Here is a 15,313-nt window from a genome sequence, read left to right on the forward strand (position 1 = left end):
CGCCCATTGTCCACCAGGTGAGACTCGTTTTGTTCTCGTTTTTCTCGGATTTGCGTTTCTCCCCGTTGAAGCATCTGTGTTAACGATTCCTCAATCCGTTCTTGTAATAGGGGTTCGGATGATTATTGCTGATTATACCGCAGCATGATGTGTTGACATGAAGCAAATCGATTTTCTGACGGTCACGATTTTCGATAACGTGGTGCAGGTGGTGGTTGTGGTGGTGCTGCAAAACACGTGTGGAACGTCACTTCTTAGACAGCTGAAATGAGTTACGCGTCTAACGTTATTCAGTTAACTGTTATCTTAAAGGACTAGAGTGTTTCCAGTTATAGTAAGTGGTTTTTGAAGTCCATGTTACATGTATGACTATTTCATGTAAGCGGCCCCTGCGGGGATGGACTCAGGTCTGGCAAAGAGCACCTTATCGGAATGATTTATTTCGACGTTACCATATTTACGAGATTAGTGTTCCCATTTAAACGCTAGAAACAGTATCAGTTCCGCGATATATACTGCTGCACAGACACGTGCACCCATCTGACAGTACCACAGATCCCATCAATGACATGATAAAATGATTTACGGGTCTAACAAAATTCATTTGAATGCTACTCAAAGGACGAGAAAGATTTCAGAATGCTATGTTTGGCAGCCTGTGACCATTTCATGGGGGAGGTCTCTGGAGATGACCCAGGTCTGGCGAAGAAGACCTTATCTGCATCACGTATTATGACGCTAGCACATTTTCGAGATTAGCTTTCTAATTGAAATGCAATACCATATCTTTGGAATGTACTGTTGAACGGACATGCGTAGCCATTTGACAATATCAGCAAGCACATTATTTCGCGCTCATGACAATAAATTTCTATGGCCAGCATCACAAAGAACAGGACACGACACGCTCTTCGTAACCATGCTGGACTGCATAATACCAGGCATGCACCCTCAGCTGCATTAGGTGGTGCTCCTAAAATTTCTACTATGCGAGATATTCTGTGAAGAAGTACACAAGACTCTACTCCCTCACGCATGTACAACCAGTACAACTCACCTGTAAAGATGACTTGTAAGTTGTGACTGCTTCATGAGTAATGATGCGTTGCTCGATAAATGCAACGTCTGCAATACACTGAACTATATGCTTCAGTTAATATACGGTGATTTCACGCCGGATCACGCACGGTGGTGATTTTTTTCTTTGGATGGCCTATTTACCCAGTTCCAGCGTTGCGATAACGCAACGCGGGAACTGGAACTGGGACCCCAATTCACAATACGGCGTACTCGCTATGCGAAGAAAGGGCATTTCGAGACGAACACAATCATGTAGATTAATTTCGGGTATCACAACTGGGGGAGGAGTTATGAGGTTCCCAAAACGTACCATATTTTACAAATGAGGCAAATTTGCGATTTTTCGTCTCCTGGAAGGCAAATTTTAGGATCTTCACAAATTTGGATGAAATGCTACCCACCCCAGAAAATACGTGAAAAAAAAGAAAGAAGGAAAAAGTAATGGGCTGAATATATCAAACGGTTATTAAGATGCGTGGTGTCAAGCTGCGTAGGAACCTCACATCTGAATGATAATTCATTAAAAAATAACCACCAATATTTTCAACTACTTTCAGCGCCAATATGCCCGCTAGGGACAAGGCTTTAACATATGTTTGAAAGAAAAAAAAAATGAGGAGGTCGACCGGACCACCCTGCACTCTAAATCTTTTCACACCTTTAACGGTGTAATAACGTGCATGGCGCACGCCTTTTTAGGTGTAATTTTGGTAACATCATAATGGAGCAAGGTTTCGCACAAATTTGCTTTACTCGAGTGTTGTTTGTCCTCCAAAAATTCAGTCTTGCAACATCTCAGCATTGTTCAACAGTATTGTAGACACTTGCGCGTGCTCGATTATCGACAGCGATGCATATATGCATTAGCTCGTACCTACAATATCCGTGACATAATGAAAGCAAGCTTTACACTGACACTTGATCTTTAGTAATGCTTTCCGAATTTTGTAAAATATCATCCTGGAGATGCAATGTTACGCAACCAGGTTGAATGTGCATAGCGCACACCTTTAAAGGTGTGAAAAAGTTTACAGTGTGCCCGATCCGGCGTGGAATCGCCCTCTAGATAATTAGTTTATGACATGTCTGCTATGGATTTCTTTCTGTATATGTCTGATATTCTGTGTACCTCGATGCCTCATCCTGTGATATTGTTAGGCAGCATAGCGTCGTGACGATGTTGTGCGTTTAATGGCAGAATGATACAGAGTGCGCATGGGTTGCGTTGCATGCGCCCACCGTCCTTATCGTCGTTGCAATACCCCCTCCCGGAGACGTGGCCCTCCGGAGCGCGGTACGTGGCGGCGAAGGAGCCAGTTGTCGAACAAGTCAGTTGCTGCAATGACGACGTGGACGGTGGTTGATGATGGCCAGAATTGATGATGGATGGATGACAGACCAGGACGTGGTTGTGATAAGAACGATGGTGACGAATGTGATGTGACGCTACGCTGCCCGTAGACGGTTGGATCCGTTGACGGATGTCCACACTGTGCTGCCGCCATAGCCGATGGGACTTGCTTGGGCTGGGGATCACGTTGACTTCGGGTCACACAACATCACATCGTCGTTTAGTTCACAGAATCTTCGGGTCACGGCTCCAGATCTGCGTCATGTCTTCAGGGCTGGGGCTTCGACGGCTGCGGCAGCAGCTCGAGGACAGTGGACGGCCCGCACCTCCACCAAATGTTAGGCAGCATAGCGTCGTGACGATGTTGTGCGTTTAATGGCAGAATGATACAGAGTGCGCATGGGTTGCGTTGCATGCGCCCACCGTCCTTATCGTCGTTATAATACCCCCTCCCGGAGACGTGGCCCTCCGAGGCGCGGTACGTGGCGGCGAAGGAGCCAGTTGTCGAACAAGTCAGTTGCTGCAATGACGACGTGGACGGTGGTTGATGATGGCCGGGATTGATGATGGATGGATGACAGACCAGGACGTGGTTGTGATAACAACGATGGTGACGAATGTGATGTGACGCTACGCTGCCCGTAGACGGTTGGATCCGTTGACGGACGTCCACACTGTGCTGCCGCCATAGCCGATGGGACTTGCATGGACTGGGGTTCACGTTGACTTCAGGTCACACAACATCACATCGTCGTTTAGTTCACAGGATCTTCGGGTCACGGCTCCAGATCTGCGTCATGTCTTCAGGGCTGGGGCTTCGGCGGCTGCGGCAGCAGATCGAGGACAGTAGACGGCCCGCACCTCCACCAAATGTTAGGCAGCATAGCGTCGTGACGATGTTGTGCGTTTAATGGCAGAATGATACAGAGTGCGCATGGCTTGCGTTGCATGCGCCCACCGTCCTTATCGTCGTTACAATACCCCCTCCCGGAGACGTGGCCCTCCGGAGCGCGGTACGTGGCGGCGAAGGAGCCAGTTGTCGAACAAGTCAGTTGCTGCAATGACGACGTGGACGGTGGTTGATGATGGCCAGAATTGATGATGGATGGATGACAGACCAGGACGTGGTTGTGATAAGAACGATGGTGACGAATGTGATGTGACGCTACGCTGCCCGTAGACGGTTGGATCCGTTGACGGACGTCCACACTGTGCTGCCGCCATAGCCGATGGGACTTGCTTGGGCTGGGGATCACGTTGACTTCGGGTCACACAACATCACATCGTCGTTTAGTTCACAGAATCTTCGGGTCACGGCTCCAGATCTGCGTCATGTCTTCAGGGCTGGGGCTTCGGCGGCTGCGGCAGCAGCTCGAGGACAGTGGACGGCCCGCACCTCCACCAAATGTTAGGCAGCATAGCGTCGTGACGATGTTGTGCGTTTAATGGCAGAATGATACAGAGTGCGCATGGGTTGCGTTGCATGCGCCCACCGTCCTTATCGTCGTTACAATATAACGCTCATTAAATATTTTTCCATTATAAACGTAATTTTATCCATTTACTAGCTCATATAGCTAGTCTACAATTTATATTTTGTTGTGTTGAGGTGTTGAAGTGTTGTGAAAATGCACCAATGTCATTTCATAATTCTGTAAAATGTTGCAGGTGTTGTAATCTGTTGGTTTATGGCTAGTATGCTGTTCCCATTTTTTTAATGTTTGGTGACGTGCGCCTTATGCCACATCATTTTCAGGCCATAGGTGCAATATTCTACAAACACATGCATGTATCTATTATTCTGGGCTCTTTCCTGCAATAAAGTGGAATTATTTGGCGATTTTTTGTTGCATTACGGTTTAGATGCGTGCTACTAACGCTGTGGGAAATACTTCCATGTATCCAGATGTTCAGATTTAAATGAGATAGCGGCGTACGCGGGCTATAGTGAGACGATGAACCCGGTTCAAGTGATGCACTCGTGCTTCTTATTTCTCTTGTGACTGTCGCGAGAACTCTTGCACATTGCTTGCCTTGCGCAAGAACGTGCCTTTTATATCTGTTATTCACGTGATGGGTGCGTTTGTCTGTGTCATACGATTTTGCAGTGCAGTGGGCCTAGCTATTGTGGCGTACTGTCAATTGCCAAGTCTTTTGGATGAGCAACAAGCTATGCCTATACCATGAATATCTTCTAAGCGATAGCATACGAAAGTGAACGAGCTTCCGTCCGTATACATGCTTCGTGCACCTATGTGGTACTGCTACCGAGTCTAGGATGATACGAACTGTTTTTTCATGCCCTGTGAGATTCGTATCATCAAGATCCTGTTGTGGCAGGTGTTCTGTTTTTCCAATGAAACTATTTCGCATGGTATGCCGTCTTTGCACAGAGAATTTCACCGCCAGAATGCCGCACAGTACCTTATTTCGCAGAACGATTCGTGACTGTCATTTCTTGCATAAGCTCATACATTCTGTCATCGCCTGCCCCGAACTACTATCGTGCATCAACTTTCGAGTGCCCTCACGTTCTCTGAGGTCTCACCTTCTTTTCTATCCTCACTCTTTTGCAAAGCTTCATCCAATCAATCGTTTACAACTAATGTTTAACTCCGCCTTACAACACCATGACATCGACATTTTCGCTCCTTCTCGTGATTTTCTTACTAGTATTAGTGCCATTGTTTCTGTTTAACTTCGTTTGTGTCACTGTTAACCTTGTGTGGTGCACCAATTACGTAGACCCTAGTGGTTGTTTTTGGGTACCATAACAAATATAAAGTTATTATTATTATTATTATTATTATCTTGCAACCTTAGGCGCCGCGTGATGTCAGCGTCCCTTGGGCAGGCAATACCTGCAATCCAAAATTGACAGGCAATCCGATTTTCCGTCTACTGCTCTGGAAACTTCTTTCTGATGCTTTTGTCAATCGGGAACCACATACCCTTTTCCAGAAAAGCCGCCGGAAAACCGCATTGCGGGTCATTTCAGAATTGTGGCCGTTGCCTGTACTAGGACCGTGAGGTCATGTGACGCCTAGGGTGCTCAGGTTTGACGCATACTATGTGGCATTTTTAGGTGCAGTAAGCGGTCTCACAAGGGTAGCCAAACAGCCCAACCGGCATCGAACACCGCTTAAAATAGGGGTAAACAATTTGACGATTTTTTACGCTTACTATCCGTCATACTTTTATACGTAAGGTGTTGACCCTTAGAATATGGGTAAAAAATTTGACGATTTTTGACCCTTACTATCCGGTTGCTTTGTGAGAGTGTGGCTGCGATGATGATGATTGAGGTTGGGAAGGGGATGGATGCACTGGCACGAAAGCGCAAACAGCGACTCATCCCAGTGTACCTCCAACATCAATGCGATGCTCCACCAGGAGTGATGTATCTTCTACTGCCACATTTTCTCCAATGAAAACTGGTACACCAACACTGGTCCCCATACATGTCTACTGCCCTCTGCATATGTTCTCTGTCCTCCTATAAAACGTCAACAAATCAATGTCTTATTCTCCCTGCAACTGCACATACATCAATATAGTATTATCAAAGAAAAGTGATAACTCTAAAACTTTTGGTGAGGCAGTGTTTACCAACACCATGCCAACTGCGTCTGAGTGTTGGACTGGCATCCCATCTGAGGCTACCCGTTCGCAAATATCCACTGGATGCAAACTGTTAGGTACAGAGGACCTTATCATGCAATTGAAAGGAGGGAGTGTCTTGCAGTGCCGTGTTTCAAAATGCCAGCCGTGCTATGCATCTGTAAGACGTTATACATGCCATATGGCTGTTATAGAAAAATGTATAGGTTATCCCCAACAATTATGGAAACGCAACAGCAACTGAGCAAGCCAAATGTCATGCTGCCAGCGCATTTGTAAGTGGGATGCAGTATCATCTACGTCGTGCAGAATAGTGCTCCCTTTGCTGCAACAGGAGAACCAATAAAGCACATACTGAACTATGTGCGCGTAGATGACCAGTGGGAATAGATGTTCACGAAGTTACAGTCTGGAAATCAGATATCGTTTTACGCACTAGTATTACACACCTTTCCTTGCACAGCCAGTTGTACAGCCAGTTTCTCACAGTTAGCCTCTTTGGACGTAAAGATCCCTCCAAAAGTTTACGGAACACCAGAGCGACGTATTTCTTGATCGGAGCGACAACATAGCAGCGAACGGGAGTGGACACACTTACTGAGAGGTGCATGAAGTACCCAGTCACCTGTTTGCAGCAACGGTATCGCTAGGATGACTATATACACCACTCCGGTGTTCCGTAAACTTTTGTCGGGATCTGTACTTCTATTACGTTGACGAATGTTGCACCTTGTTGTACAATGCTTGTTGAAAAGCTCACCTAACAGGATCCTGAGAAAAGCGGTGGAATGCAATGCTACTGATTGTGTCATCAGCGTCAAAGTCCCCTCTGCTCTTCATAAAGCGGCGCCGGCGGACATATCTCGCTTTGTCGTAAGGCTTTACTTAGAGCTTATAACATGATATGTTCTTCACATATTTCATTCCTCTGCTTTAACATGTTAATCTTACCTTTGTTCCGAGATGCGTGCCTCGCTTACCTGAGTGGAATTCAGCCAAAATACGTGTACTGACTGTGTACTACAATCACGTACTACTGCACGGAAACACGGATAAACGAGCACAAAGTGCGAGTACACGTGTGCAGAGCCCGAAGATCCGGACACGCGAATGACTTTCGCGTGACATTGTCACACAATCACTTTGTGTTTTGACTACATTGAAAATCTACATGCATAATTAGTACACACAGCAATTATACGTTTCCTGTAAAATAATTGTATTTACGTCCGTGCTATCAACACCCAGGTTCGTTACAGAGATGGCAATGTTGCAGGGTCATATTTTTTTTCTCCCCTTCGCTACCTAGCTGAATATCCTTTGTCATTCCGTGCCAAATCTTCCAGACTTTGAGATTATACCAATCAGATTTGGGGACTTATAAGAAACTGTTGAATGAGAATAAATACACGAGGATAAAGAGCACCTGAGCATGAGCAAAAGTAAGAGCTACTGTCAGTTTTGTTACGTAATATACTCATTGTTCTTTTCTCCTTCTGTGGCATTGGCTTGGAATGATGGCCTTCATGATTGACCTCTGGCGTCAGTGGAAGGCAAGTCGTCAGTAGGGAGGCTGACAGCACCCTAACGAAAAACTCAACATGATGAAATGTACAAATTGGTTCTACACCTGAAAAACATCAAGGTCAACCCATATTATTTGGTAAACACTCCGTGCAAGAAAGTTAAACCGCTGTGTTGCATTGCATACATTGTTTGCTGCTCTCTAGGTAGAAAGACCCTGAGCAAGTAACAGAGAAAAAAACGTACTATGTAAGAATTAAGCATTAATGTTATGCAAAAAACTTTTACTGTGATAGCCTCTAAGCATTTCACACAAAACAAATACGCGTAAAATGAAAAAACACAGGAATCAGATACTGTGAAACACTGGTATGCGATAGACACAAAACATTCTACACAGCGTAGAAAGGTATGTCATGAAAGGCTACAAGGATGAAAGGTTCTGCCAAACCGTGCATTATAAGAGATCGAGAGGGTAAAAGATAATTCAAAAGCCGTACAGAAGTATAGTGCAGTTACGCCGTTGGTTTCGAACCAAGAAACACGATCAAGGTGGCAGAATTGGAGGTGGGCATAGGAATTTGCCGAATAACTACAGCATAGGCTACAACACAGATGTGAGATATAAAGTTTTTGGGGAACAAACGGGATATAACGAACCTAAAAGTTCAACAGATCCGACGAGGGGGAAGCGAGTTCCGTCCCTAGACAGAGGCCAGCTGGTACCAGGCGCAGTGGCGCCGGAACCCTCCTCTTAAGCGAATTTCTGCAGAACGAAGCGCCGCGTGCTTACGCGACAAAAGTAGCCGGAAAGAGGACGTGGATCCCTTCAAAAAGACACAAAACACACTATATGTAGCTCCACTATTAGCATTTTTCGGAAAGAAACTAGCCTGGATGTAACTGGCAATCGCATTGCATAATGCTCACAGCCCTAGTCTGTGTATTCTACTTAAAAATCCAGTCTGAACCACCCGTTACAGTGGTACTTCAAACGAGCAATAATGTTGTGTACTAACTTGTACTTTGAGATGCGCCGCTCTGACCAGTTCAATACTCCACGTTAATTGCATTTGAAACCGAGAAGTGTTGTCCTTGCATTTAACAAAAAATGTGCCATTCCAGAGTGGCAATCGAGAGGGGTTTTCGGCTTTTAAAAGGGCGCTTTAGGAGGCTCCTTTACCTTGAGACAAGGAAGCCAGACATTGTTTAAGTCATCACGTGGGCCTGTGTCTTGCATAATGCATGTCTGATGTAGGGTAACGACTTTGAAGTCGCCACTGTTGACGAAGTTCCAGATAGTGCTGACAAACTGTACGAAGGAAGTGAGAGCAGTGGTGTAGCGAAACGAAACTATATTAAGAGTATATTGTAAATATGTAACGAATAATAATATCAGTGCCCGACTTTTCCAGGTTTTCAGTGATTATTTCAAGCCAATTCTTTGAACAAAACAACACTTCTACAGCACGCATCTACGACACTTGCCTGCAACTTTCCTTGGCTTCAGCTGCTTTTGGGCAATTTACCTGACAGTTCCTTCCTTCAAAATTACCTGACCAGTTTTCCAGAATGGTAGACACCCTGAACGCATACATATGTATGCATGGAAGATGCATGCAAAAAACGGCTCCAGACAAAATCCTTGCATCTGTTTGCGGGAGCGAAATCTGATCCACAAAATAACACACACACACAAGAAAAACAAAGCAGAACACAAAATAATAGGATATGATACATGAAAAAAGAACTAGAACACTAATATTTACAACGCTGGCTTCGGGTTCCCTTTTATCTTCAGCTTCCAAATCTCCCTTCTATGTACTCCTTAAACAGAGTATTGAACTGCTCTAATGCAGCCACTGTCCTTTCTAAAAGTGTTCGCCTGGGTCTTTTGGAAGGTGGCTTACATGGTTCATCGTGCTCTTGGTCAGGCTCATTTCTGATCAACCCCGCCGATATACTGGCAATCGCAGGCGGTACGATTTCAGGCTTTTTGTGAAACATCGTCTATTGCATCGAGGAACTCCTACAGCATTTTAAAACATTTTGTGGACGAAATAATTTATTCATACTCATGTACATAAAGGGTATACTAAAGCAGGAGTCATTACAACAATACGATTGGAAAAAATGAGCAAAAAGCCGTAAAGAAAACAGCTTCAATGTGCTCATTTCCCAAGACAGAACATGTGACTGACATTCAAAAAAGGCAAGAAAAGACAAGCAAGGACAGCATATCAATAGATTTATCTTTTTCCCCTCAAAGGAACATTAAATCAGTTCAGAACAAACATTCAAACAGAACAATTCAGAACATATTATATCCATATGTGTAACACTGCAGTGAATGCCCGTAGTGTCGGCCTAAAGACAGCCAATAAGTTAGAAGAATAGACAGCTGGCTAGATATTCCAAGATTTGGTTTTATGTACGCGTATGATCTATATGCGTGCAATAAAGGATAATATGTGTTTGTATGAACGGACAATAGCTTTCTGTTCTGTAACTATTTGTGGCATAGCAACTCCGTACAGCATGTGGAATCCATATCGCCCGTGGCTAATGGACCCTGAAGAGCAAGTGGAGTCCGTATCATCTATGGCTAGGGTTCCGAGGAGTTCGCATTACCTACGTAATATCTGTGGTCTGCGGACTCCGTACAGTGAATGGCCTCTGTTGTCCAATAATTCTGTACACCTTTTGTATGGTGAGACTTCCTTCGGATTTTTCTAATAGCGTCAAAAAGCAGCACCGCGCGTCGGGAAAACTTCGGTCCGACGGCGGTATGAGATGCGATAGTAACAGGGCACAACATCAGACCGGTACTGGTTTTGCAATACCGGGAACACATCCGACGAAAATCGGATCGTGGTACCGGAGCCCAGTGCGTACCCGACTGGTCCCCGGTACTGAGTAGGAGCCTACCCTCGCCTTCCTCCTCGCCCGCTTTTATTTTTCAGTTTTCGATTTTATGGCTAGATCTTTATTTCAAACGAAGTACACTTTCCGAGCCGAGCGATAAAAGGAAAACTGACTATTTCTGCAATACTTGCTGGATTTAAAATGGCCACAATTTTAGTACCGCCAGTTTTTAACGTACCACAGGAAAAAAAGCTTTCCTCCTACGGCCGTTCGGAAAGTGTTCTGCATCCAAGGACAAGACGCTCACGTGACGCTCTCATTTATTATTAGGTAAACAAAAGAAGCAGATTGACTATAAGTGACTACATATTTTCCAGCCTACCAAAACCGCTACAAAGCAGCACTCGTCTGGACTCAGTGGTACTTGCTTGTCAAAAGGAAAGCATAATGAAGCACCCTTGGAGGGCCTAAGAAGACTCACTGCAGGAATATAACCAAAAGTAAAAAAAAAGTCACAGTAAAAGAGGTAAAAAGACATGCCACGACAACCATGTACAAGTCCAATGCAGTTGGGGGCAGTTCAAACATGGAGAAAATATCAGAACATCATTTAACCGACACCAACGCTGTCCCACAAAGTAAAACTGAAAGACGTTGCGGTGGTAAGGTTAATGAGTGTACATCGTATGTTTGGGTTCATGATATCCAACTGAACGTGTGCTCCCAAACCAGTTTTTTCTCGCGATGCTCGTCTATGTGTAACGTTTCGTATAGTGTGTGGAACTTGTGGACCTTTTCCTGGTAATGTACGGCGAGTTTGCATCAAGAACGGTTATCCCAATTACCTCGTCTGCATTAGCAGTCATGAAAACTCAAACTTAATCCGCATTTTGAGAAAATACAACTTTTATCTGCGAACCAACATTTTAAAACACGTGAAACCTGCAAATGGTAGCGTTCGGGAATGAGGAATCATCATTGTGTAGCGTAAAATCGGTGGCTGAGTCAAAGTACCCACAGTCCAAGGCAAAAATCTGGTGGTGGCAAAAAAAGTGGTTTATTGGACAGGCCCCACTTTGAATGTGGGACCAGGAGCAGGTGGAAGTTGAACCAGTTTCACTTGAGGTGCCACTTCTGGAACTGATCCTATGGTCCCCTCTCCAAGTGGTCCGTGATCCGGCCACTTGGCAGCTGGAACCACTGAATGCATAAGCGAAAATAATACGTGGAAATGAACATATTGCTCAAGTAAATATACTGTTTATTCTGCTGAAAGCATACACTAAGCAGTAAGAAATAAACAATGCATCTCCATATATACGTACTACGTAGTATAAGTCTGATCACTCACTGTGTCTAGACAAAGCATATGTCTGACTGTGCGACGCACTCACGGACCACAGGGAGCTTTACGTTTTGTTCGCCACCTCACATCTTCTATTTTCTCGGAGAAGATAGCACTCCTGTTTTCCATGCAGGTCGCGACATATACCCCCTTCCTCTTCACGATACGTTTGGAATCTGTATCTCTGAGTTCCTGCTAAGTTTCTAAAATGAAACATCTAATTAATAGTAAGCAAAACATCACGGTCATCACTCACACCTTCGAACATCAGAAGCACCACCACGTGCAGTCCGGTTGGCGTTTCACCGTCCGTTTCTTGTGAAAACTCTTCCGGGAAAACGACAATGTGTTGCGCAGGGGCCACTGTCATTCGATTGTCTAGCAAGCGCACTAAAACACACGCAAATTCTGCACAGAAGTTACACGATCCTTGCTACGGCAACCGAAGTCAAAACGAACTCACCGCAACGCGTCCAACTCCCAACTGTCACATCTGTCACTCTCACCTCTCACCCTGTCTGCTCTCGCGTTTCGCCGTTTGAATTTGTAGCCGCCGTGGCGCCTTCATGGTTCTGCATTGCATCAGCCTGGTAAGCTTAGATGTCCTAAAAGTGAGCTTGCCTGTTCCGTATGGGGTTCAGCCACGTGATACGGAATCGGCATGGTGTCGGGGAATGAACCGGGTGGAAATCCTACGATTTTGCTTTGTTTTGACATCTACCAGGTGATCACGAATCGGGTGACTATCGGGGATTTTTCGGGGTGCGACCTCACAATTTTTCCCTCTCGCATTTCTCTTTTCTCTTGGGACCGGGATACTATCGGCATAGCCTCGGGTTCCTGCATTCCATACCGGCCTTTGCAGAACCAGTAGCCCCGTTGCTTCGCAACCTTTTCCGTGTTCTCTGTGCTGCTTGGGGTGGGACTTACAAGCCATGATTACCAACTTAAACGCGGTAAATCTCGCTTGCCATGGCCCGTCGGATTCCGTTTTGCTGGGCGTTGGATGGGTAGCTTCCTGACATTCCGGCTTCCCTTGATAAACTCTGGTAATAGTGAAAATTTCAGAATTCGTTGCGCAGATAATTGTCTGTCTTAAGTAGGGATCTTGTTTCAGACAAGGAATAGAACAATCCGAAATGACAAGTTGAAGAATCTCATTTTTCAGTTCTAAGGAACTTTTATAAGCTACCTACGCCAAATATATGTAATACTGATATAAGGCGCACTTTGCATGTCCCAGGACACCAGCCTGCAAAAAACTATATAGCTCTATCTTATATATATATCTATCTAAGATATGGACAAAGACAGCAAAAATATGTAATGTCCCTCTCATTATAGTAGCACAGATGAGCGATGTGTAAACAAATGAACGAACAACAACAACTTATTTTGAGATGGAGAGTGGCGAGGTTCATCGCCAGAGGCGGTACTCTACCCCAGTACTGGTGGGGAAGTGGGGAATAAAATAATGAGCCCCTTCACAATAACGATCGAAGTCCGATGGTGTCCAGAAATGTCAAAAGAGCTTTGAGCGCAGATCGTTGCTGGGCTGGATTGGTCCAGGGATCAAGAAATTTCGATAGGGAGAAGGGGCAAGAGTCCAGCTGACTAAGAGACTCGGAGAGTTCGGTTCGGGAAGGTTGGTAGTGGGGGCAATGAAGAGGAATGTGCTCCAGATCCTCAGGAGCACCATAGTGGCAGCACGTGGGATAGGCAACTTGTCTCAAGCGGTAACGCCACTGAGCGGTAAAGGCCACATCGAGTCGCATTCGGTGGAATCATGCAGCATCTTGACGAGAGGTGTTTCGTGGCATGCGGAAAGCGAGCATTGGATCAACTCTGCTCAACATAGATGGGGGGAGAATGTCGCTTGTCCATTGGCGGGAAGCCAGGGGTCACGAGGCGTCGTAGAATGGAACGGCGATCTCCTCTCAGCAGAACAATAATGGGGACGAGAGGGCTGCTTCAGCTCGTTCCCCACGACACCACAATGGGCTGGAAGCCACTGGAAAAGTAGCCTGTGGCCTGCTGCGTAGACAGTGTGGTAGGGGTGCGGATGGGCCTCGTATGCAGGAATTTTCAATAGCTTGAAGTGCAGATTTGAAGTCTGTGAAGACTGCCCATTCCCGCGGGGTAAAATCAGCGATGTGTTGTAGAAAGAAATGGATGGCATAGAGTTCCGCAGCTGTGGAGGAGGTTGGATGTAAAAGGCGTCGTCCTTGCACTACGACTTCGAATAGTATGAGGAATGCTGAGGCAGACTTGTTGTTTCGGGATGCGCCATCCGGCGGTAATATGTCCTTAGCTATGAAGCCGGTGAGGGTGTGGCGTGTCCTCTCCGCTACTCGATAGAAGTCGCTTTCTGGGCGGTATCGAATTTTCCTAAGGAGCGGGTGACGGGGAATGTGAGCACGCAAACGTAGGAAGTGCCGAGCCGTTTCACGTTCAGGTAGAACCTCAACTGGGAGTTCGCCAGCTTCAGCCAGTACTTGCCGTGTTTCAGCCATTCTTGGAACTACGAGGCAGCGACGAAGGCTTCGAGCAAACAGGGACCGAAGGGTATTTAATGATGTTGTTGATATCCTGTGCAGAATCGGAAGGCTGTAAAGCACAGTCGCCCTCACCAACGCCGCGTGAACTGCGAGCAGGGAACGGCGATCACAGCCCCATCCTGAGCCAGAAAGATGTTGAATTGCGGGGAACCATCGCTACAGTTTAGTTTCAAGGTGTTCAATGTGGCGAGCCCAGCGTAAGTCTGAATCGATTACCACGCCAAGGAAGTGGTGGAAGGGTACCGGCTCAAGCTTCTTGGCACCAACCCAAAGAGGGAAATTGATCATAGCTTTGTGCGTGAAAGAGGGCTCGACGCACTTTTCGGGTGAATGGTCCATTCCAAGGTGCGTGAGGTACATATGTACGTTATTTAAAGCGAGCTGCAGGCGGCGCTGTATAGCTGGGCGTGATTTTCCTACTGTCCAAAGGACGACGTCATCTGCATTCGCGGAAAACGACACTTTGGGAGGAATTACTAGTTGTAGGCCGGCCATCACCACATTAAAGAGTGTCGGACTGAGAATACTTCCTTGGGGGACTCCTTGAGGAACAGGATGCTGAGGGCTTTGGCCTTGGGACGTACGGAGAGCGGCAGTTCGGTCCGTAAGGAACTCTTGGAGCCAGATGAAGAGCCGACCGGATACCCCAAACGAGCGCAAGGCGTGCAGCACACAAATGTGCGAGACGGTATCATATGCGCGCTTGATGTCGGGGAAAGCCGATAGGACGATCCGCCGAGGGCACGAGCATGTTGGATTGTAGAGACTAGGTCGAGAACTGGATCCATGGACTTTTTTTTAAATTCCGTTTTAGCGCCGCGAAGCAACTGCCATGGACCTTCGGTGGCGACGAAACCCAACCATTTCGTGAGGGAACGCACGTCGTTTTTCGAGCCACCAGTCAAGGCGATGCAAAACCATTCTCTCCATCAGTTTTCCCATACAGCTTGTCAGGCTCACAGGGCGAAA

Source organism: Ornithodoros turicata, chromosome 1 (assembly GCF_037126465.1).
Source record: "Ornithodoros turicata isolate Travis chromosome 1, ASM3712646v1, whole genome shotgun sequence".
NCBI lineage: Eukaryota > Metazoa > Arthropoda > Arachnida > Ixodida > Argasidae > Ornithodoros > Ornithodoros turicata.